Genomic DNA, 23,001 nt, shown 5'->3' on the forward strand with positions numbered 1-23,001 from the left:
ACGCACCCCGCCCGGCGACGCGTCGTGGTCAGGCCGCAGTCGACAGTCGCGCCGGGAGCAGGGGGGGGGGGGGGGGAGAGGAAGACGGAGAGGGAGCGGGTGCGGCAGCAGTCTCTTTTCCCTTGGCCCCAGACAGCAGCGCTTCGCGGCTATCGGTCTCGTGCCGGTATTTAGCCTTAGATGGAGTTTACCACCCGGCTTTGGCCTGCATTCACAAACAACCCGAGTCCGAGAAGACCTTACCCGGGCGCAACGGAGGCCACCACTGGCCTCACACCATCCACGGGATGGAGCCTCCGTCACAAGGACTTGGGCCTCCAATCTGCGCCAGCGGGGATTTGGGGCTTCTATACGCCACATTTCCCGTGCCCGGCCCGGGCGAGCGGGGATTCGGTGCTGGGCTCTTCCCTGTTCACTCGCCGTTACTGAGGGAATCCTGGTTAGTTTCTTTTCCTCCATTTAGTAATATGCTTAAATTCAGTCATCTCGCCTGATCTGAGGTCGTATTCGGAGGCTGCCCACGCGGCGAGCCGAGAGAGTTCCACAGGCCCGAAGGGAGTGTTTCAGGGGGACGGGGCGTGACGGAGCCCAAACGTTGAGGGGGGCGGGGGAGAGGGGAGCGAGTCCGAGAGGGCTGGGTCACGCGTCTCCACCGACAGCCGTGCGGAGCATTCCATGTCAGCCGCACCCCCCAACCGGGTCCCGGGGGGCAGCGCGGAGGCTTTCCGCTGCAGCGCGCACGCGCCGAGCTTTCCCTCCGTGGCGGGTTAACCTCTGGGTCTGCTTTTAGGGGTACGAAAGGGAGTGTGGAGTGTCCAATGCGACAGCCCCAGCCGCACCAGACTGCGAGAGCGGAGCACCAAGACCCCGCGCCCACGGGCGGGTGATTGATGTCAAAATGACCCTCAGACAGATGTAGCCCTGGGAGCGAACCCCGGGCCGCAAGGTGCGTTCGAAGTGTCGATGATCAATGTGTCCTGCAATTCACATTAATTCTCGCAGCTAGCTGCATTCTTCATCGACGCACGAGCCATGTGATCCACCGTCAAGAGTAGTTTTCATGTTTGGTGTGTGTTTCGGCCACTCTGACGCCAACCCGCGCTGGGTCACCGACGGGGCCGGGAAAACAGTCGAAAACCAAGCGAGCAGAGTTTTGTCATGCGGTTGGGGCGGTGGGCCAGGCACTCGGAGTGGAAGATCTGTGGAGGATCTTTCATGGAGAGCAGGCAGGCGAATCTCGCTCCCCGGCGACACGCACTCACCGTTAGACCTTCCGCCTGGAGGTGAAAGGTACCTGGACCGGAGTTTCGAGGGGACGCTGATCGAGCCTGAGCCGACAGGCCCTATTCGGGAGCAGGGGTCGGGAGGCTGCCGCGACTGCAGGCGGTGGCCGTCTCGACTCCCGTGGGAGGCGCCGAGAACGGTCTGGGTTTGCACTAGTGCGAGACAGTTGGCGCGCGCGAGAGGGACGAGAGAGGGGCCCATCTCGCCGTTTCGCGACCGGGGTCAAGGTAAGGGACCACACGAGGAAGGGGCGACGGAGAGACGCCCTCCCCCACCACCCCTGTGCCGCCGCGCCGGAGCGAAGGGCAAAGGGCGGCCCGGGATGAGGGGCCGCGAGCCGGGCACGGAACGCTCCGAAGACCCCCGTTCTCTTGCTCGCGCCCCACCCGCCCATGGGCCGATGGCGCAGGGTGAAAAACCCACACGGGTGCGGCGCGCACCCTGGGGGGCCAACCTTTAATGATCCTTTTACTTCCTCTAGATAGTCAAGTTCGATCGTCTTCTCGGTGCTCCGCAAGGGATGCGCGAGCTACCCCGGCACGGCCGATCCGAGGGCCTCACTAAACCATCCAATCAGTAGTAGCGACGAGCGGTGTGTACAAAGGGCAGGGACTTAATCAATGCAAGCTGATGACCTGCGCTTACTGGGAATTCCTCGTTCATGGGAAAGAATTTAAATTCTCAATCCCTAGTTAGCATGTCGGAGTCTCGTTCGTTATCTGAATTAACCAGACAAATTGCTCCACCAACTAAGAACGGCCATGCACCACCACCCATAGAATAGAGAAAGAACTATCGATCTGTCAATCCTTCCCGTGTCCGGGCCGGGTGAGGTTCCTCGTGTTGAGTCAAATTAAGTCGCCTCCTGGTGGTTCCCTTCCATCAATTCCTTTAAGTTTCAGCTTTGCAACAATACTCCCCCCGGAACCCAAACACTTTGGTTTCACGGAGGCTGCTCGGCGGGTCATGGGAATAACGCCGCTGGATCGCCAGTCTGCATCGTTTATGGTCGGAACTACGACGGTATCTGATCGTCTTCCAACCTCTGACTTTTGTTCTTAATTAATGAAAACATTCTTGGCACATGCTTTCGCTTTCACTCGTCTTGCACCGGTCCAAGAATTTCACCTCTAGCAGCACAATACGAATGCCCCCGGCCGTCCCTCTCAATCATGGCCCCGGGTTTGGGAAACCCACAAAACAGAACCGGAGTCCTATTCCATTATTCCTAGCTGAAGTATTCGGGCGAGTCAGCCTGCTTTGAACACTCACATTTTTCAAAGTAAACGCTTCGGACCCTGTGGGACACTCAGCTAAGAGCATCGAGGGGCCACCGAGAGGCAGGGGCTGAGACGGGCGGTAGCTCGCCTCGCGGCGGCGTGCCAGCTCGATCCCAAGATCCAGCTATGAGCTTTTTAACTGCAGCAACTTTAATATACGCTATTGGAGCTGGAATTACCGCGGCTGCTGGCACCAGACTTGCCCGCCAATATATCCTCGTTAAAGGATTTAAAGTGTACTCATTCCAGTTACAGGGCCCCGAAAGAGGCCTGTATTGTTGTTTTTCGTCACTACCTCCCCGGGTCGGTAGTGGGTAATTTGCGCGCCTGCTGCCTTCCTTGGATGTGGTAGCCATTTCTCAGGCTCCCTCTCCGGAATCGAACCCTGATTCCCCGTTACCCGTGATCACCATGGTAGGCACAGAAAGTACCATCGAAAGTTGATAGGGCAGACACTCGAATGAGTCGTCTCCACTAAGGGACGTGTGATCGGCTCGAGGTTAACCAGAGTCAACCAAAAGCGGCCGGGAGCAATCCCCCGGTTAGGTTTTTGATCTGATAAATGCACGCATCCCCCCGGACCCCCCCCCCCCCCCCCCCCCCGGGAAGACGGGAGGGGAACAGCACTCGTCGGCATGTATTAGCTCTAGAATTACTACAGTTATCCAAGTAACATTGGAGCGATCAAAAGAGCCGTAACTGATTTAATGAGCCTTTCGCAGTTTCACTGTACAAGCCCGTGTGTACTTAGACATGCATGACTTAATCTTTGAGACAAGCATATCAAACTGGCAGGATCAACCAGGTAGCCGTGAATTCCGCATCCCCCGGAGTTGGGTGGAGGATTGTGGAACGAGCGCGAGCCGACCCCCGGTTCCCCCCAAAATGCCAGCCCCATTGCCCGCGCCCGAACGCGGGGCGCGTGGAGCGAGAAGTGGATGGGGGGAGCGCAGGAGGAAGGAATGCGATGGAGCCCACCCGCGAACGGGATGGGGCTCGAGCACTGCGGAGGTGGACACGCACGTCACAGAACCGTCTAAGCTAAGCAGTACGGAGGACCGCAGACCCGCCAGTGAAAGCGTTTCAGCTCCGAGGAAAAGACGCGCACAACGGGGGACGAGACCCGTCGGTCCTCCACAGGCTCGAGTCTGACCATTGGATGGAAGGGGCTCCCGGGCTTCTCGACCTCGCTCGGAAAGGTCTTCGTCCCCCCTCCCCCAGACTTCTGTGGGAAGGAAGGGAAACCCTCTCAACGGCGTCCTACCGTAGGGTTCGGGAGGAACCGCCATGCCTGAACACCGGCGCAAGATCGGCCCGCAGGGGCCCTCCCTAGTCGGAATGAAAAAACCAGTCGTGTGGAAACCTCCCCCCCTGGAGAGACAGAGAGATGTGGGTCACGGCTCCTCTCCCAGCAATCACAGTCTCACGAAAGTAGGAGTTTCCCTGCAAACCGTTCACTCAAACAGCATTGAAGATAGCCAGGGGGACATGCGGTTAAGGGGGAACACGGACACAGGCGAGGTGACTAAACCACGGTGGAAGTCATCCTGACCTGGCTCCTGCCCAGCACGAAGCCTTCAAAAATGGCTAACAGCTCACAATCTTGCCCCTGCAACCCCTCCGGGGTTCACCGAACCTGGTCCACCACCATCGGCCGCGAAGAGCGCGGCTCGGGTCTCACTCTTGGGAAGAACGCACGTAGGCGAGGAAGGGTGGTCGGAGACTAAACCACACGCGGCAATCATCCCGACTTCTCCTGGCCAACACTCGGACGTGGACGGGAGTCGGGGGACTGGAACGCGAGGCGGTCAAAGCGGCCATCTTCCTGCCCAGAATTCGGCCCCAAGTCTGGGCAAGCAGTGAATCACCCCTCAATGGACACATGCGAGGCACGTGCTCACATCTTGCCCAGAAAAAGAACGGGGCCTCCAGCCCGGCCTGAACCGGCGCCAGGCGCGGGTGGGGGCCACCAGGCAGACTTCCAGGGAGGCGGAAGCTGCCAGGGGTGAATGGGGACCCTGCCTGGGGTACAGAGCCTCCCACACGGCCTTGATCGGTCGCTCGTGCCCTTAGAAAGGAGCTCCATCCTGACTTAGAATTTTTTTTTTGATCGAAATACCGTGCCCCCAGTAATATGCAGCTACCCCCCCCCTGTATCAGCCATCTATTTGCATTAAGGGAACAAGCCACTACTTCATGCTGACCTCCTGGAACTACCGCTCGTCCACACATAGCAAATATGTCCCCTTAGGAGAAGGTAAAGTTTAATCGCGGCTATGGTCATGTTACTGAATCGCGGCTATGGTCATGTCAGTGAATCGCGGCTATGGTCATGTCAGAGAATAGCGGCTATGGTCATGTCAGAGAATAGCGGCTATGGTCATGTCAGAGAATAGCGGCTATGGTCATGTCAGAGAATAGCGGCTATGGTCATGTTAGTGAATCGCGGCTATGGTCATGTCAGTGAATCGCGGCTATGGTCATGTTACTGAATCGCAGCTACGGTCATGTCAATGAATTGTGGCTATGGTCATGTTACTCACCGCGGCTATGGTCATGTCAATGAATTGTGGCTATGGTCATGTTACTGAATCGCGGCTATGGCCATGTTACTGAATCGTGCCTATGGTCATGTAGTGAAATTGGTGCCATTGTCAAGATTGGTTCCAGGACCCCGGGGACAGCTTCCACTGCCCCGGGTTCACTTCCCCCTGTCATTTAATTAAATTCTGACTCAATTTATGTAAAGTCAAGTGTTTAACTCATTTATTGATCCCCCCCCCCCCCCCCGAACCAAGTTCCAATAACCCTAACCCTAACCCTAACCTAACCCTAACCCTAACCCTAACATCTAACCCTAACCCTAACCCTTTTAAACCCGGGATAATTCTGGTTGCTCTTCTTTGCACTCTTTCTAGAGCAGCAATATCCTTTTTGTAACGAGGTAACCAGAACTGAACACAATAGTCTAGGTGAGGTCTTACTAATGCATTGTAAAGTTTTAACATTACTTCCCTTGATTTAAATTCAACACTTCTCACATTATATCCGAGCATCTTGTTGGCCTTTTTTATAGCTTCCCCACATTGTCTAGATGAAGACATTTCTGAGTCAACATAAACTCCTGGGTCTTTTTCATAGATTCCTTCTTCAATTTCAGTATCTCTCATATGATATTTATAAAGCACATTCTTATTGCCTGCGTGCAGTACTTTACACTTTTCTCTATTAAATGTCATTTGCCATGTGTCTGCCCAGTTCTGAATGTTGTCTAGATCATTTTGAATGACCGTTGCTGCTGCAACAGTGTTTGCCACTCCTCCTATTTTTGTGTCGTCTGCAAATTTAACAAGTTTGCTTACCATACCAGAAGCTAAATCATTAATGTAGATTAGGAATAGCAGAGGTCCTAATACTGATCCCTGTGGTACATCACTGGTTACCTCGCTCCTGTTTGAGGTTTCTCCTCTAATCAAATTAGGGTTTGGTTTTGGGCTTGGGTTAGGGTTAGGGTTCAGGTTCAGCTTCAATGTTTCAGGGTTCTACCAGGGGAGTCATTCCGAGGCAGGTACAGTACTATTCCCAATGACAAAAAAAAGACCAAAATGTGTAACGCTTCACGAATTTGCGTGTCATCCACGCGACTGCCCCCCGGGCCCCCCGGCGCGTGGGCGCACCGTCTCAATTGCTTTAAAAAATAAATAAATAAAAAAAGCAGCAGCATTGACAGTGTCTGCCTTGCAAAAAACAAAAAAAATCCACATGAATCAGTGTGTCACGTGACCCAGTGCGCAAATGCGCTCTTAATACAATAATAAAAAAAGTATCAGCGCTCCAAATAAGCAAACGTCCAGGTCACATCCAAACCTTCACTTTCCTACAGCCCCTGTACTGCTTTTAAATGCATTTACTTTTAATGCAGATTGTGTAATGTTTTGTTTTTATTCTAGTATGTAGTGTTCATGTCTTTGTGAAAGATGCTATATAATATAAAATTGATAGAATAATGTACTATGCATACGACTACGACTACTACTGTGAGGCCGCACATTTGTGGAGCTCCTGCAGGTGTGTCTAAAAAACATTAAAAAACAGTTGTTTAAACTTTTTATTTTTGAATTATTTTTATAAATTCACTTATCTAAAGTAGTAGTGCACCTTTTAGTTTAAACATATTCTGGTTAAGTTGTTTTATTTTTAAATAAAACACTTTATTAGTTTTTCCTTTCTCTCCCAAGCAAGTGCAGGAGAGATTTTTCTTTCTATGAATTTTCCTTCTTTTTAAAACACTCCTTTTATTAATTCATTAATTTTACTTTAAAGCTTTTATTTTTGTCTTTTTAAGAAAATTATTTTTATGCAATTAACTGTTTTTAGTTTTTAGTTAAAAATCGTTTTGTTTAAAAAATCCCCCATCTCTGCTGTGTGCAGAGTGGGGGAAGGGCAGGCAGGGAGCACAGGCCGTGTGCTCCTTTGTTTGCCCTTGGTTTAATTTTTGATTTTGATTTTCTTTTAAGTTTGGAACTATTATTTAGTTTTAAACTTTGATTTATTTGTGAATTTTCTTTGCACCCCTGCACTATTGTAGTGCAGGGGTGGGTGAATTTGCATTTGTTTGTTTATTTAAAAAATAAATAAACACGTTTGTCTGTATTATTAAAAAACAACAAAAAAAAAACCTTTTGTGTTTTTGATTGTTTTATTTTTATTTTGTTGTTTTTAAAAATAAATATATAATTTTTGTTTGTTTGTTTTCTTTTTAATTTCACTACTCCTGCACTATTGGAGTGCAGGGGTAGTTATTTTTCATTTCTTTAATTCTGTTTGTCTTGTGTGTGCCCCTACACTGATTACAGTGTAGGTGGTTGTTTGTCTTTTTGTGTACCCCTGCACAGGTCTTTGTTTGCAGTGCAGGGGTGTGTCGGTCAGTGTGTGTGTGTTGTTTGTCTATTAATTAATAAAATAAAATAGACAAAACAAAACACTAAAAATAAAATAAGAAAAATTACAATGAGTGGGCAGACACCACAGCCCCCCAGGCAATGGGCAAAGGCGGCCGCGAGCAATGCGGCCCCCCCATTTAAAAACATCACCAGGAGGCACGGGGTCCGGCGGCCTCCAAAATGTACGGGAAAGCCGTATTTTTCCTGAAATCGGAGGCCGCCGCGAACACCGCGATCGGGAGGGGTCTCAGCGTGGGGGGCATGTTTGTGGCGGGGAGGGACACCGCGGAGGGCAGTTTTGTGGTCCCCTTCGAGGGGACCAACTATGTGATCTTTTATTCCTCGGAGGAGGTGCGGTGCTTTCACTGCAAGGAGCTGGGGCACCAGAAAAAGAGGTGCCCCAAGCTCCAGCAGGGCGCAAAGCCATCCGCGCAAGCACCGCGCCCCTCCGAGTCCACCTCGCCCCCGGGGCCTTCAAAGAGGGCCGCAGAGAAGGGGGGCAAAAAAGTACCCGCCCCCCTCCCAGTAACATCCGGGGGGGGAAAGGGAGAGAGGGCCCCCGAGGCGGCCGGACCCTCCGCGCCTCCCAAAAGCGCGCGGGGGGAGAAGGCCGCCGAGTGGACCGCGGTCGCCCGCCGCAAGAAGAAGGTGGCGGCCAGGTCCACCGGGGAGGCCAAGCGGGGGGAGACGAAGCCCGCTGCCGCACCATCTGGCGGTGGGTCAGGGGGAGTCTCAGAGAAAGGGACTCCCTCGACGGCACCTCCCGCGAGGTAGGGCGGCAAAGCCGCCCGCAAAACCAAGCACCTCATCCCCGGGTACGAGGAGAGAAGCGTCAGGGGAAAAAGGAAGGCGCAAGCCTCTTGCTGAGGGTCCCCGGGGGGGCGATAGAGGGCCCCCAAAAACGTAAGAGACCGCCTCGGCGTCCCCCCTCTACCGGCGACGAGGGCCCCGGCCCTCGTGCTGCCACGGAGGGGGAGAAGGATCCATCCCCCGAGGCGTTCCGGGGCTCCGCGGAATCTGCGGAGCCCATGGAAGAGGCCCCCACCGAGAGGCCAAAGGGGAGGTAGGAACCCGCGAGGGCAAAAGAAGCCCTTCGGGTAGATCCCCTCCCCGTCACACCACAGACCTCGGAAGCCGGCCCCGACTCTACCATCGGGGGGCCGGCCGCAGTGGAGGTCACCGAGGGGGCGCAGGAGGGGCCCCCGAAGGAACAGCTGCCTCGGGAACCGCCTTCCGACGACGACGACACGGGTCCTGAACCCTGTGTTGCCGAGGAGGGGGTGGCGGAACCAGCTCCCGAGGCAGACGTGGGCTCCGCAAACAATGCGGAGCCCATGCAAGCGACCCCCGCCGAGGGGTCGGAGGGGGGGGAAGAACCACCCCTCCCAGAACTAGAGCTGCCTCAGACTTCCCTCTCTTGCGGCGACGGGGGTTCCGGCCCTCGTGCTGCCGCGGAGGGGGACGAGGAAACACCCCCTGAGGCAGCGGCGGGCTCTGCGGAGCCCGCGCTTACATTGGTCTCCGGAGCGTGGAAGGGAGGGGAAGAACCAGAGAGGGCAGAAGGTGGTGCCCTCGCGGTAGATCCCCTCCCCGAAGTGCAACGGGGCCAAGAACCCGGTCCCCGACCCAGCATTGAGGGACCGGTTCCAGTCACCGAGGGGGCGCGGGAGGAGCCCCTGAAACAACAACCGCCTCGGGCTTCCTTTTCCGGCGGCGACGAGGGCTCCGGCCCTTGCGCGGCCGTCGGGGGGGAAACATCACCCGAGGCGGTCCCGGTGACTGATGCGGGGGAAGGGGAAGGACCCGAAAGGGTGGATCCCCTTTCCCTAGGGGAGGGAGGGGAAGGACCCGAAAGGGTGGATCCCCTTCCTTCGAGGGAAGAGGACGGGCCTGAGACCGTGCCTCGGACCTCAAAGGAGGGACCCAGAGTGGGGACGACGAGACCGTCTGGCTCGGCGGTGTACGTCGAGCGACCGTCTACGCCCCCGAAATCGAGGGTGCAGACGGTCCCCGCCAGGGTCCCTCCGCCGATCTCTCCCGCCGCGTCCCCTGGGGGGGGGGCGCTGGGAGAGTCGGTCAAAATCAAGATCAGACGCAACGCGCTCACCCACCAACGTGAGTGCGTTGTGTTTCTCCACCGCGAGGGGGGGCGGTGGAGAACCGGAGGAGAGGGAGGAGGACTCAGAGTCCGCATGCAGCGTGGGCTCGGAGAGTCTGTCCGCCCCATCTCCGGACATCCCTGCGGCGGAGCTCCTGGAGTTCTTGGAGGCCACCATCCACCGCAGGGACAAGGTCCAGCTGGCCCTGGACAAGTGGGGGGATTTCCAGAGGATCCTAAACTCTGTGAGATCCTTCCTCAGGGCCAGCCATGCCAGCAAAACTTCGGGCACGTGCGTGCACATACGTGCCCGAAAGTTTCACGACCAGTTGGTGAACTTCGGGAGAACTCAGGATCTCCTGTGAGTGTCGCCAACTAAACCTGACAGAGGACAATGTATCGCATCGGGACTGTGAACGTCAACGGATGCAAGGACCATTTCCGCAGGGCCCAGGTAATCTCCTTCCTGAAAAAAGGGGGTTACTCTGTGTGCTTCCTGCAGGAAATCCACTCCACCCCGCAGGCCGAGGCCAACTGGTTGCTGGAGTGGGGGGGGGGAGAGTGTCGTTCAGCCACCTCACCGAGTCATCTTGTGGGGTGGCGACGCTCTTCTCTGGGTCCTTTGTTCCCACGGTGCTCGATGTGGTCAACGTCGTGCCGGGCCGTCTGTTGCACCACCGGATCCGGGATGGGGACGCTACCGTTCACTTGGTGAACGCGTACGCTCCGTCCTCGGGTCCGGCGAGGGTCCAGTTTTTCCGCCGGATGTCGGCCCACCTGAACACCATCGGCGCCGACGAGCTCGTGGTCCTTGGGGGTGACTTCAACTGCACCCTCGAGGCCGCGGACCGGGTGGGGCGCGAGCCCTACCCGCTCTCGTCGACTGCCCTGAGAGAGCTGATCGCTCGGCTCTCTCTGGTCGACATCTGGCGGTGGCAACACCCGGACGCCTCGGCCTTCACCTTCACCAGGGTGAGGGAGGGGCGGGTGTCTCAGTCCCGGATCGACAGGTTCTAGGTCTCGCGGAACCACGCTCATTGCGTTCGCTCCTCCGACATCAGGCCGGCGCCGTTCACGGACCACAACCTGGTGGCCGTGACGGTGGCCGTGGTGCCAGCTAGGCATTCCTCAGCCTACTGGCACTTTAACAACAGCCTGTTGGAGGACGAGCGCTTTGAGCGGTCTTTCCGGGACTTTTGGACGGTCTGGCACGGCAGGCGATCTCGCTTCCCCACCTGGCGTCAGTGGTGGGACGTGGGGAAGGCGCAGATCAAGGTCCTCTGTCAGGAGTACACGAGGGGCGCGAGCAGGCGGAGGGACTCGCGGATCGAGTGGCTGGAGAGTGAGCTGCTCGATCTGGAGAGCCGCCTGGCTCGCGGGGACCAACTCGAGCAGAGCGCGTACGAGGAGAAGAAGTGCACCCTGCGGGACCTGCAGCTCCAGCGGTCCCGGGGGGCGTTTGTGCGCTCGCGCGTCCAGTTCCTCCGGGAGATGGACCGCGGCACACACTTCTTCTACGCGTTGGAGAAAAAGAAGGGAGACCGCAAGAATATCACCTGCCTCCTGGCGGACGACGGCTCCCTTCTGACGGATCCGGAGAGCGTGAACGAGAGGGCCAGGGCCTTCTACTCGGCCCTCTTCTCTCCGGATCCCGTCGACTCCGACGCGTGCAGGGTTCTGTGGGATGGGCTTCCCACGGTCAGCGAGGGCGTCCGGGACGAGTTCGAGGGCCAGCTGACCCTGGCCGAGCTCTCCGACGCCCTCGGTCAGATGCCCTATAACAAATCGCCGGGCATCGACGGGCTGACCGTGGAGTTCTACAAGAAGTTTTGGGACTTGCTGGGGCCCGCCTTTGCGCGGGTCCTGGCGGAAGCCTACGAGACCGGGGAGATGCCCCTTTCGATGAGGCGGGCGGTCATCACGCTCCTGCCCAAGAAAGGGGATCTCCGCTGCCTGAAGAACTGGCGCCTGGTCTCGCTGCTATGCACGGACTATAAAACCGTGGCCAAGGCCGCCTCCCTGAGGCTCAAGTCCGTGCTGGCAGACGTGATCCACCCCGACCAGTCCTACACGGTCCCGAACCGGACGATCTTTGATAATATCTTCCTGGTTCGGGACCTCCTGCACTACTGCAGGAGGACCGGTCGGTCGGTCGCCTTCCTGTCGCTGGATCAGGAGAAGGCGTTCGACCGGGTGGATCACGAGTATCTCTTCGGAACCCTGCGAGCAATCGGATTCGGGCCGCGTTTCGTCGGCCTGTTCCGGATGCTCTATGCCTCTGCCGAGTGCCTCATAAAGGTCAACTGGTCCCTGACAGTGCCCCTCGCGTTTGGGAGAGGAGTGCGTCAGGGCTGCCCTCTGTCCGGACAACTGTACGCGCTGTGCATCGAGCCCTTCCTCTGCCTCCTTCGCAGGAGGCTCACGGGGTTGGCGCTCGGTGCGTCGGACACGGGGGTGGTCCTGTCGGCCTACGCCGACGACGTGCTCCTGGTGGCCTCGGACCCGGTTGACCTGGAGAGGATGCGGAGCTGCCAGAGCGTCTACTCTGCCACTTCCTCTGCCAGGATCAACTGGGACAAGTGCTCCGGGTTATTGGTAGGTCCTTGGCGGGTGGACTCCCTCCCTGTCGCGCTCCAGCAGTTCAAGTGGAGCGCGGACAGTTTTAAATATCTGGGAGTCCACCTGAGCCCTGCGGAGACCTCGGTCGCAGCCAACTGGGTGTAGTTGGAGGACAAAGTGGCTGCTAGGCTGAGGTCGTGGTCGGGTCTGCTGAAACTGCTTTCCTTCAGGGGACGGGCTTTAGTGATTAACCAACTGGTGGCGTCGATGCTTTGGCATCGACTCACCGTCCTGAGCCCGCCCCCTGAGTTTGTGTCCAGGGTCCAGAGAAAGCTGACGGACTTCTTCTGGGCCGGAAAGCACTGGGTCTCTGCGGCGGTTCTGAGCCTCCCTCTGGCCGAGGGAGGGCAAGGGTTGGTGTGCATCAAGAGCCAGGTGCACACCTTCCGCCTCCAGACGCTGCAGAGATTCCTGTACGCAGACCCGGCCCTACGCTGATCTCGGCCAAGGTGACCAGAGTCTGGGATCTCCTGGATCGCGGTCGGTCAGAGTGGCTGACCCCCGAGTCGCTCGTCGCCAGGGCGGCTCGGGCAACCGTCAGGCCGGCCGGCCGCACGATCCGGGAGTGCAAAGCAGCGTTGCACCCAGACTCTGTCAGGTATCTCGAGGGAGTTCTCAGGACCGGGGAGCCATCTTCCATCCCCCCCCCCCTACCCCCGGCTCTCCGGTCCTGCTGATCGAACCCAAGGCCCGAGCCCTCCCTCGGCCTCCCCTCGAGAACAACCTGAGCAGGATCTCGCAGTTCTCCTCGACGCCCCTCCGATCGTCGTCGAGGAGGACCCTGTACGCGATGACGCTCCACACCCTCCACTTCCTCGCCCTCGTCTCCCGCCGAGACACCGCTTGGCGGGAGACCCTCCGACCACCGGAGGGTGTCGGTCCCCAGTGGGAGGCCCTGTACTCCCCGCTGGTCTCCAGGGGAGCTGCGGACTTGGGGTGGAGGGTCCTGCACGGAGCGCTCGCGTCAGGAGAGATCCTGCGTCACTTTACCGACTCGGACGCCGCATGCCCTTTCTGCGGTCAGTCCGAGTCGGTAGCTCATATTTATTTTTTGTGCGCCGGCTGCAGCCGTTTTTTCTTTTACTGAAAAACATTTTGCTGCAGTTCTGGCTGCATTTTTCCCCAACCCTCCTCATATTCGGGCACCCTGTTCATGGCTCCACCAAGAAGAGGGACCTCCTCGTGAATCTGCTCCTGGCTCTTGCTAGACTCGCCATCTACAAGACCAGGAAGCGTAAGATGATCGGGGAGGGTCTCTTTGATTGTGGGGCCATGTTCGGGGCCCTAGTCCGATCTAGGGTTAAGTTAGAGCACGCCCACGTGGAGTCTGCTGGCGACATGACATCTTTTGTCGACCAGTGGGCTCTGGGGGGCGTGCTCTGTACCACCTCCCCTTTGGTTTTGCATATATAATTTACAGTCCTTTTTACCGTTTTTTTCAGTTAAATTAGTTAAGGTCTGTCTTTTTTAGCACCCATAAAGGGTGCTAATTTGAATTTTTTTCCAGCTGTCTTTGGACAGCTGGTGTAGTCCCGTCAAACGGACCTTAAATAGGACTGGTCTCACTCTGCCATTGAAAGGTTTTATCAGCATTTTCCAGAGGAAACAACTAAAAATTGTTGTATAAAGAGAATTATATATAAAATCAATTAGGCATTACAACATTATACATTAGTGAAAATATTTCTTTAATTTTTCAAAAGATAATCTTTGATTTTCGTATTTATAACTAATAAAATTAAAGTTAAACTTAGTTTTGGCACTTTTATCAGGTTTTGTACTGCTATTTTTAATTAAGAAATATGTTAGCAATGATTAAAAGTATACTCAACTCTTTCATGTTTTAAAATATGAGCCCCTTAACCCATTGCTAATATATCTTTCACTCCTGCCAATGCTGCTGCAGTTTTATTCACTAAAATAACTATTGTTACAGTAATGACATTACAATTACAGTAATGAGAGCATGTTACGTTAATGACACTTAAAAGATTTAAACAGTGATTTAAAATAAATATGTAAATAAATAAGCCATTTATAATGACAGTACACAAATTCCAAAATAGATTTTATTGGAAATCGTAAAACTTTAAAACACATTGGGGCTGATGTAAGGATAGCCGTAGTGCAAACAATTGTGGCTGCAAAATCCAAATTGCCTAGCGGCCAGGCAGTTATTTTGCACTGTGATCTATGTAAAACTTTAGAGCAATGCAAATGACTCAACATGCACAAGTAATGAGGTCACAATGAGTGCCGTCTGTGCATTGAGCTATATAGCGGACTTAAAGCCCACAGGTGAGGTGAGTTAGAAGTATAGAGAGCATTAGGCGCTGTATCAGATTTGTGGAGCACGAAAATCAAACCAAACAAAAACACATAAGAAAGTTTACAAACAACAGGAGGCCATTCGGCCCAACTTGCTTGTTTGGTTGTTAGTTGCTTATTGATCTTGAAGGATCCCAGGGTGTCAGCTTCAACAACATTACTTGGGAGTTGGTTCCAGACTCACACAATTCTCTGTGTAAAGATGTGCCTCCTATTTTCTGTTCTGAATGCCTCTTTATCTAAACTCCATTTGTGACCCCTGGTCTTTATTTTTTCAGGTCGAAAAAGTCCCTTGGGTCGACATTTTCAATATCTTTTAGAATTTGGAATGCTTGAGTCAGATCGCTGCATAGTCTTCTTTGTTCAAGACTGAGTAAATCCAATTTTTAGTCTGTCTGCATTTTACTTCCTTCTTAAATGTTATTTTGCTGTTATGATTTCCATTACATGACAGTAGATGTTAAAATGTCATGATAATTTGAACTCAGCTCTCACCAAGATAAGCACCAACTAAGACATAGCTTTACAGTTAACTAATGTGATCCATCTGCATCTTCATCCATTTGTGTTTCTTTCCATCTGATGATGTAGATATCCTTTTGCATGGTGTTGATGGCCGAAGTGCAATGCTGGCTCCAGGGATCAGCTTATTTTGCCTCCCCAGCGCATCAGCACACACAACAGCTGCTATGCTGGCTCTGGGGATCAACCACAGTGCGGTCTCCCCAGCGAATCAACATGACAACCGTCTGGATTGAGCTAAGTAGGGTACATCTCTGGGGTTTTCAATTGGGCACCTTCCATTCTCTGTTTCGTTGACTAGCCCACGACACCTCAGGAGGGCTCAACGGTGATTCTGTTGTCCCAGCATCAACACCCTCTGTCCCTGTGACGGAAATATAATGAGTTCTGGTTGTAAATCTCCCTCTCGACCAGCGAGGATACTAAGTAGTGAAAGGGAAAGGCTTTGGACAGGTTGGTCTGACAGTTTATTCTTTGGGTCAGGAGGTCAGTTAACCTGGAAAAAGACGAGACTCTGATGCGGGAACGTATTGACCTGGAAGGTAAACGAGGCAGCAGCTGCAAGTAATAGAGTCAGCTGTAATCATTTACCAAGGGGTCATGCAAAAACGCATAAAAGGGGCCGGAGAATTGTAAATCTTTTCCTTTGTTTCAGTGTTACGACGAGACTGGAAGGACCGGGAGATATCCCCAAACTGAAATAGAGAGTTTGTGAGTGTTTTGTTGGTGTTTTCTGTTTAGTAACGGTCTGTGTTTGTTTCGTTAAATAGCAATAGACGGCTAAACAAATCTGGAGCTGTCGCCAGCGGCCAGCACAAAGCCGGATCACCACAGCACTTGTTTTCACCAATAGCATGTAATATATTGTACTTCACCACAAGCACTGAGAGCACTCACTTTGGACCTGTGATCGTGTGTGTCTAATTGTGTGTGTTTTGTACCGTGTTTATTGTTTGTTTATTACTGCGCAATACACATTGCTGTGTATTGCCAGCTCATTATTGTTTTCTGGCTGGTCATCAGACAATTGTATTTCTAATCATTTAAACCCTCATTTCACCCGTACTTTGTTGTCTGTTTGTTATTTGGAATTACTGCATCCGCACTGCACCTGCTATACACCTGCTACTAATTACCACTTTGCCACAGTCCCCCAGTCAACCCAGCCCAGCTTACTTACCCATATATCAGCGTTGCTTTCTTTTTACTGTGCTTGGGAGCCCCAGCCAGAATCTTTCAGTCTCAACCACAGCCAGTTGCTGCTCCTTTCTGCTGCTTTAGATGAGTTCTTCACTGTGCAACGCAACACTTGACCACTGAACCTGACATCTCTGAGAAACCGGGTTGTAGAGGAAATTAGTTATTTCAAGCCAGAGTGACAGTGTGTACAATATGACAAAAATTATCAGTACAGAGAAAGGTAACCAGGCTAATCCCAGGATTTAAGTACATGAGCTGGAAGACAGGTTAAAAAACAAAACAAAAACAACATCTTTTCAGCCTAGAAAAACAGGTAGAGAGGATTTCTTTGAAGTTTTTAAAATTATAAATTGTATTGATAGTTTACCCAAGGCACTATTTCACAAATTTACCACAGAGAAAACAAGAAGAGTACAGAAGTGGGCATGGGCAGCCACCAGACAATTTTAGTTTTGTTAACTTTACGACTTTCCAAACATATATAAACTACAAGGTCTTCATAAATGTATATATACAGAGGTTTGCAGAAGTATTTACTCCCTTGCAAAGTTTTCACATTTTGTTAAATTACAAATAATGTGTGCAGTTTTTCAGAATTTTTTTTTTTATTCAAAGCTGTAGTGGTTAAACTGAACACTGTTATATGAGGAGGAGGTTAAATGTCAGCAAAACTTGCAAAGAAAATTTACAAAATGAAATTTACTGGTTGCATAAGTATTCAGCCCCTTAAGTCAATACTTGGTAGAAGCACCTTTTGCAGCAATTACTGTCTTTTTGGATAGGTCTCTACTAGCTTTGCACAGTAGGATGGTCATATTCTTGCCCATTCTTCACCGAAAATTGTTGCAGTTCTAATAAGTTGAACTGCAATCTTCAAGTCTCACCATAAATTTTCGACTGGATTCAAGTCAGGACTTTGACTGGGCCACTCAAGTACATTAGTTCTGTTCTTGTTCAACCACTCCAGTGTGGCTTTGACTTTGTGCTTTGGGTCATTGTCCTGCTGAAATGTGAATTCCCTCCCCAGTTTGAGTCTTGGCTGACTCAAACAGGTTTTCCTCAAGGATTTGGCTGGATCCATTCTCCCCTCTGTCCTAACAAGCTTCCCAGTCCCTGCTGAAGAGAAGCATCCCCATAACATGATGCTGCCATCACTGCCCCGGCTGGAGAAGCCAGCCTATGCACTGTCAGCTCGTCTGCTGACAGTAGTTCCAGTAGCCACCTGGCTACTGGCAACATTGTGGCCCATGAACCCCTTGAAGGCCCTGTTTTCAGCCCGAGACTTTGAGCGAGACTTTGGGGCTTTCAAGGGGGAAGGGGCTATTGATGGCACGTGTGCTGTGCACACGGAGGGAGGTGGCCATTGAGGCCATGTGTGCTGTACACAAGGGGGGAGGTATGTGGCAGAGTGCCCGCCCCCGTGTCTGTTATATGTTACGTGTGCTGTGTTAATGTTGGTGTATAGGCATTGGTACACGGGATATAAACGGGTTTGTGTTTCACGTGTGTTTAAAAATGTAGATTTGTATTTAGGCACGAGGATGGCACAAATCACTTCACGTGCTGGTTAAAATGTAATGTGTGGTCCTGGGATTACACATAATTAATTCACGTGCAGATGTACCAAGACTCCAATTGAATGATTGATTAGCAATTGAGTCTCGGTACAGATGTATAAAAAGCGCACCTTTTCACACACTGGGGGTTAGGTGTACAGCGAGGAGGTACTGGAGAGAGAGGTGGAGTAGAGCTATATATTGAATTTAAAAATAAGCAATTGCTGCCGTGTTGGAGGGCCAGCACGATACTTGCTATTATTTAGTCTTTTGTCTTGTTTTGTTCATCTGTTTATTTTGGCATCAGTGCCGTGTCCTGTTTTTGTGTCTGTTTCAACCTTTTTATTTACTGTCTGTCATTAAACTGCGCAGCAGCGCAATCACTATACCACTCTGTCCAGTCTGTGTTATTTCCCTGCGTCTGACGTCACCACTCTAGGCTGCTTGTCACAATCCCTGACTTGTTTCGAAAGCTCCTTGGTCTACATGGTTGCTTTGTCGGATCAGTATGTGAGTTGTAGTTTGAAAGTGTTTATATACCTGAGGGAAATTATCTACAAGTTAAACCACTTTGAGTACATTAGCAAAGAGGTTGAATACTTATGCAAGTGAGATTAATCTGTTTTTCTCTGTAAATCGTACTTATTTATATTCTATATGCATTTTATAACTCTATCAACGTGGAGCAGTGTGCGTAGAATCTACGTGTAAAGTCTAATATGAAAGCGTCATGGAGTACGCTCAGGTGCCACTGTATGTGTGTGTATATATATATATATATATATATATATATATATATATATATATATATATATATATATATATATATATACACACACAGAAGTTCACAGAAATTGGAAGTGAGTTAGGTTGTAGCGTAAACACCCCACCACATAAATCTAACTGCACCATCGCAGACCAAGTTTTTTTTTTCCACTTTAGCATTAAGTTTTATAAGGAATAAATAATGAAAGCATGGTAAACAAGTAAGTAATTACACTATGTAACACAATTTTTGTTCCTGGGTAGTAAGTGTTATTTCCTAATTGCTTATGCCTCAAAAGTATAAAAAATGGCTATTATTCCCCACAAACTTTGCTTTTGTAACCAGGACAGTGATATTTTGAAATTTACCTATTTCCAATGAGAAAACATAAAGTCAGAAAAAAACAACATATGAATCCAAATTAACATGTATTTATACTAAAGTAATACAAAAATGACTACAAAAGATTTAGAAGTGAGTAGTTTTTCGAGATTTACGATTATACTGTAAATCACTTTCACGAATCAGCCCCCAAATGTAGTCTCCCATCATGTTCTCGTTATACTGTCCTTGGGTAGCGGCATTCAAAGTCCAGTATATCCTGGTGGAAGCGCTCGCCTTGCACCTCCGAGTACGCTCCCATGTTCTCCTTGAATTTATCAAGATGAGCATCAAGGATATGGACTTTGAGGGACATCCTACAGCCCATTGTGCCGTAGTTCTTCACCAGAGTCTCAACCAGCTCCACGTAGTTTTCGGCCTTGTGATTGCCCAGGAAGCCCCGAACCACTGCGACAAAGCTGTTCCAAGCCGCTTTCTCCTTACTAGCGAGCTTCTTGGGGAATTCATTGCACTCCAGGATCTTCTTTATCTGTGGTCCGACGAAGACACCAGCTTTGACCTTTGCCTCAGACAGCTTAGGGAAGAAGTCTTGAAGGTACTTGAAGGCTGCCGACTCCTTATCTAGAGCTCTGACAAATTGTTTCATAAGGCCCAATTTGATGTGCAGTGGTGGCATCAGCACCTTCCGGGGGTCCACCAGTGGCTCCCACTTGACGTTGTTCCTCCCCACAGAGAACTCGGTCCGCTGTGGCCAGTCCCGCCTGTGGTAATGCGCCTTGGTGTCCCTGCTGTCCCAAAGGCAAAGATAGCAGGGAAACTTGGTAAAACCGCCTTGGAGACCCATCAGGAATGCCACCATTTTGAAGTCTCCTATGACCTTGATGCCATCTCAGAAAAATGCAGATATGTATCCACTTAGGCAGCTGGAACTAAACTGAACTGTATTTATACTACTATTTATATTACTGGAAAGTTCTAGAAAGTTCTAGAAGTTACTCCAAGTTTACTCAGCAATGAATCTATCTAGAATGTTCTGGAAAATAGGTAAATTTCAAAATATCACTGTCCTGGTCACAAAAGCAAAGTTTGTGGGGAATAATAGCCATTTTCTGTACTTTTGAGGCATAAGCAATTAGGAAATAACACTTACTACCCAGGAACCAAAAAAAAAAAAAAATGTGTTACACAGTGTTATTTGGCTTTTAATGAGCCTTTCACTTTACTACTTTAAACCGTGCTCTGCAGTCAACCTAGAAATCTGTCTGTATGAACGTCAGAGATCATTCTGCGTGTCTTTTTGGTCCAAGTTTACGAATGCCGACATAAACCTGACCCTCTGTTTTCTTTGCTTTTCTTTTGCATCTCCTTTTCTGCTGCAGACATGTTTTAATATTTGTCATAATTTTACACCATTTCTCTGCATGATTTCTGGCCACTAGAATGTAACTGACCACTTCTGATGCATTCCATCCCTGGACTGTACAAAAACAAAATATTAATTTTCCCAAGCTGGGTTGAAATAACATATTTTAGGTTTCGGTGCAGTATCTGATACTGGACTGCCATTCTGTCAGCTTTATTATTATCATCATTATAACTATTATTTAAATATGAGGGGCACAGTACCGCTTAAAAAAAAAATGAAAACTTGTACTACACAACATACACACACACATACACATGGGCGGAGCTGCCAAACGGAACCCCTGGCGCTGCACTGGCCACGCCCCTTGACTGACGTGGCGAGTGCTGCGCGAGGCTATTTAGAGATGACTAGAAGTGAGCTGCCCCTGTATTCATTATTTGTACAGCCTTTCGTATTAATGAATTGACAAATTAATGAATTATTAGATGAATTAACAAAAGTGTTTATGAATTACTGTATGAATTGACAAATTTATGGACTAATTGCTGGACAAATTGACCAACTAACGGCCGGATAGTTTTGGCACAAATGGAGCTTCATACTCAGAGTAAAATCTTGCTGACGGTGTCGTAGGTGCACGATTGAAACGTTTTGATAGTATATTACGAAACCACGAAACCACGAATACAACGCTTTACTTCAAGTCGATAATGCTTCTTTGACATAGGCTATTAGTGGAAGGAAGAATATATTTACTGTTTGTCAAATTACATTTTACATGAATTTCAATTAATGTTTATTACATTTTAAAAAATATATCCATATGCTGGCTAGTACTATATGAAATTGGGATAGTTTTAATTATTTGAGATGTTTCCCAGAAAGAATCATTAATAAAATTTTAAAAAAGTTTTCAAATATTTGTCAAAGTCTTGAGTTCAATATTATTGCATTGTGATACATCAACAAAATAAATGTATAAGTATAAATATCAGAATGCTATACTATTGAAAAAACACCATTTCACCAAAAAAGAAAAAGAAAGAAATTCATATATTGTTTTTTTACTATGACTGTGGGATCCGTGGTGGCTCCAGGAATAAATATATATATGGATGTATATGTAGAAATCTTTGCATGCAAGTATGTTTTAAAAAGCTGCATCTGCAAAAATTATTCATCATCTTTTTCTTAAATATTTATTTTACAATCATTAAAAAAGAACAAAAGGGTTAAATAATATGTTGTCAAGAAATGTATTTAATCAATTAAAGTTGATAAAAAAAAAAAGTTTGCATTCCAGTTCAACACTGTAATTTATTAATTGTTAATGTACAATCCCCTCTCTTCTCAGATCAACGAATAACCGGCATCGCTGGTTTACAGATTGTACTGTTAAACTATAGCAAAGAAAAAGTAAAAGATAAAGTACCTTGCAGTTTCTCCATAGCCACAAATAACAGATAAACTGTCCTGGGTGAGGGTGGGGAATAAATATAATTAAAAAAAAGTCATATGAAATATTTGCTAAGATAACAATAGAATCCAAATACCAAAACAGTTACTTCCATGTGTATGTGCCTTTTACGCAAAAGTATATATTAAAAAATAAATGCAGTATTGAATTATATTGCGCTGGTATTTATTGTGTGGTTATCTGATTTTTATAATGCTGAAGACATTATTTGATATAGTAACGACAACAACAATATGGACAATGACCTTAATATCAATATCAACTGCGCTAGCATTTGACTCCATGGGCCTTATTTTCCCTGTGTGCAAACTGGCCATCTAATTAATTTACTATGAAGTGGGCAGTTTGCCCACAGGGTAAAACCAGGTCCCAATTCATAAAGGCCTATGGGTCGAGTACACAAACAATATCAGTATGAAAATGTCAGTATGCAAAATATTGCATACTGACATATAGGCCTACCATATTTCAAATATTAATAGGCGTAAAACTGAAAATAGTGTTTATGCGAATTGAAAGAGTCACCTACAAAAATGATGTCAATGTCAATCGACAACAAAAAACAACATTATTCAATTTCAACTGCGCTAGCATTCGACTCCATTTCTAGTTTTAAAATAAAGCATGTTCCATCTTAATGAAAATAACTTCTGCATAAAGGCCATGGGTCAAATGTCTGAATTCTACAAACCTATAGGTTCCATTATAGCCTATGCGTGTTGTATAAATAATAGCTATTGTTTATTTTCATAGGGCAGACATTAACTTTAAATATAAATAGATCTTAAAACATTGCAGTACACTCTTTTCTACTTTCCATGTAGAGGTGTTCACTGTATTTTTTTTTTATTTTTTTAAACAAAGTACATTTTCCCTTTTACTTTTAAGGGGTACAAATTAGTACGTTGGCCATTCCAAGTCCAATATAAATAATCTCTGAGTGTAACAGCTGGAATATACATTTTTAAAACATAAAAAACCTTGATTACACAGTAACCCCCTTTTTTCATAATTGTATAGGATTAAGAGTGTGGTTTCGTGTTGTAAGCAGGCTGGTTAGAAAAGAGCATGCGCAAGGTACAAGGGGTGGACTGCCTAGCTATCATCACCTTTCAATGCGTTGGTGATCACCTAACGGACCCCATGTGTTACTCATGGGGGACCACACAGACCATTCCAATGGGTCTGATTTGTCTTGATAACGCAGATTCAATGCATTG

The 23,001-nt window shown here is 49.3% G+C and overlaps 1 non-coding gene across 1 annotated transcript; it reads right to left on the minus strand.

Annotated features, from left to right (window-relative positions):
* Window positions 1-899: 899 nt before the first annotated feature.
* On the minus strand, window positions 900-1,054 carry LOC117416294 (5.8S ribosomal RNA). Its single transcript, XR_004546536.1, has one exon. It is a non-coding gene; the product is annotated as a 5.8S ribosomal RNA (ribosomal RNA).
* Between the last annotated feature and the right edge of the window lie 21,947 nt (window positions 1,055-23,001).

Source organism: Acipenser ruthenus, unplaced genomic scaffold (assembly GCF_902713425.1).
Source record: "Acipenser ruthenus unplaced genomic scaffold, fAciRut3.2 maternal haplotype, whole genome shotgun sequence".
Lineage (NCBI taxonomy): Eukaryota > Metazoa > Chordata > Actinopteri > Acipenseriformes > Acipenseridae > Acipenser > Acipenser ruthenus.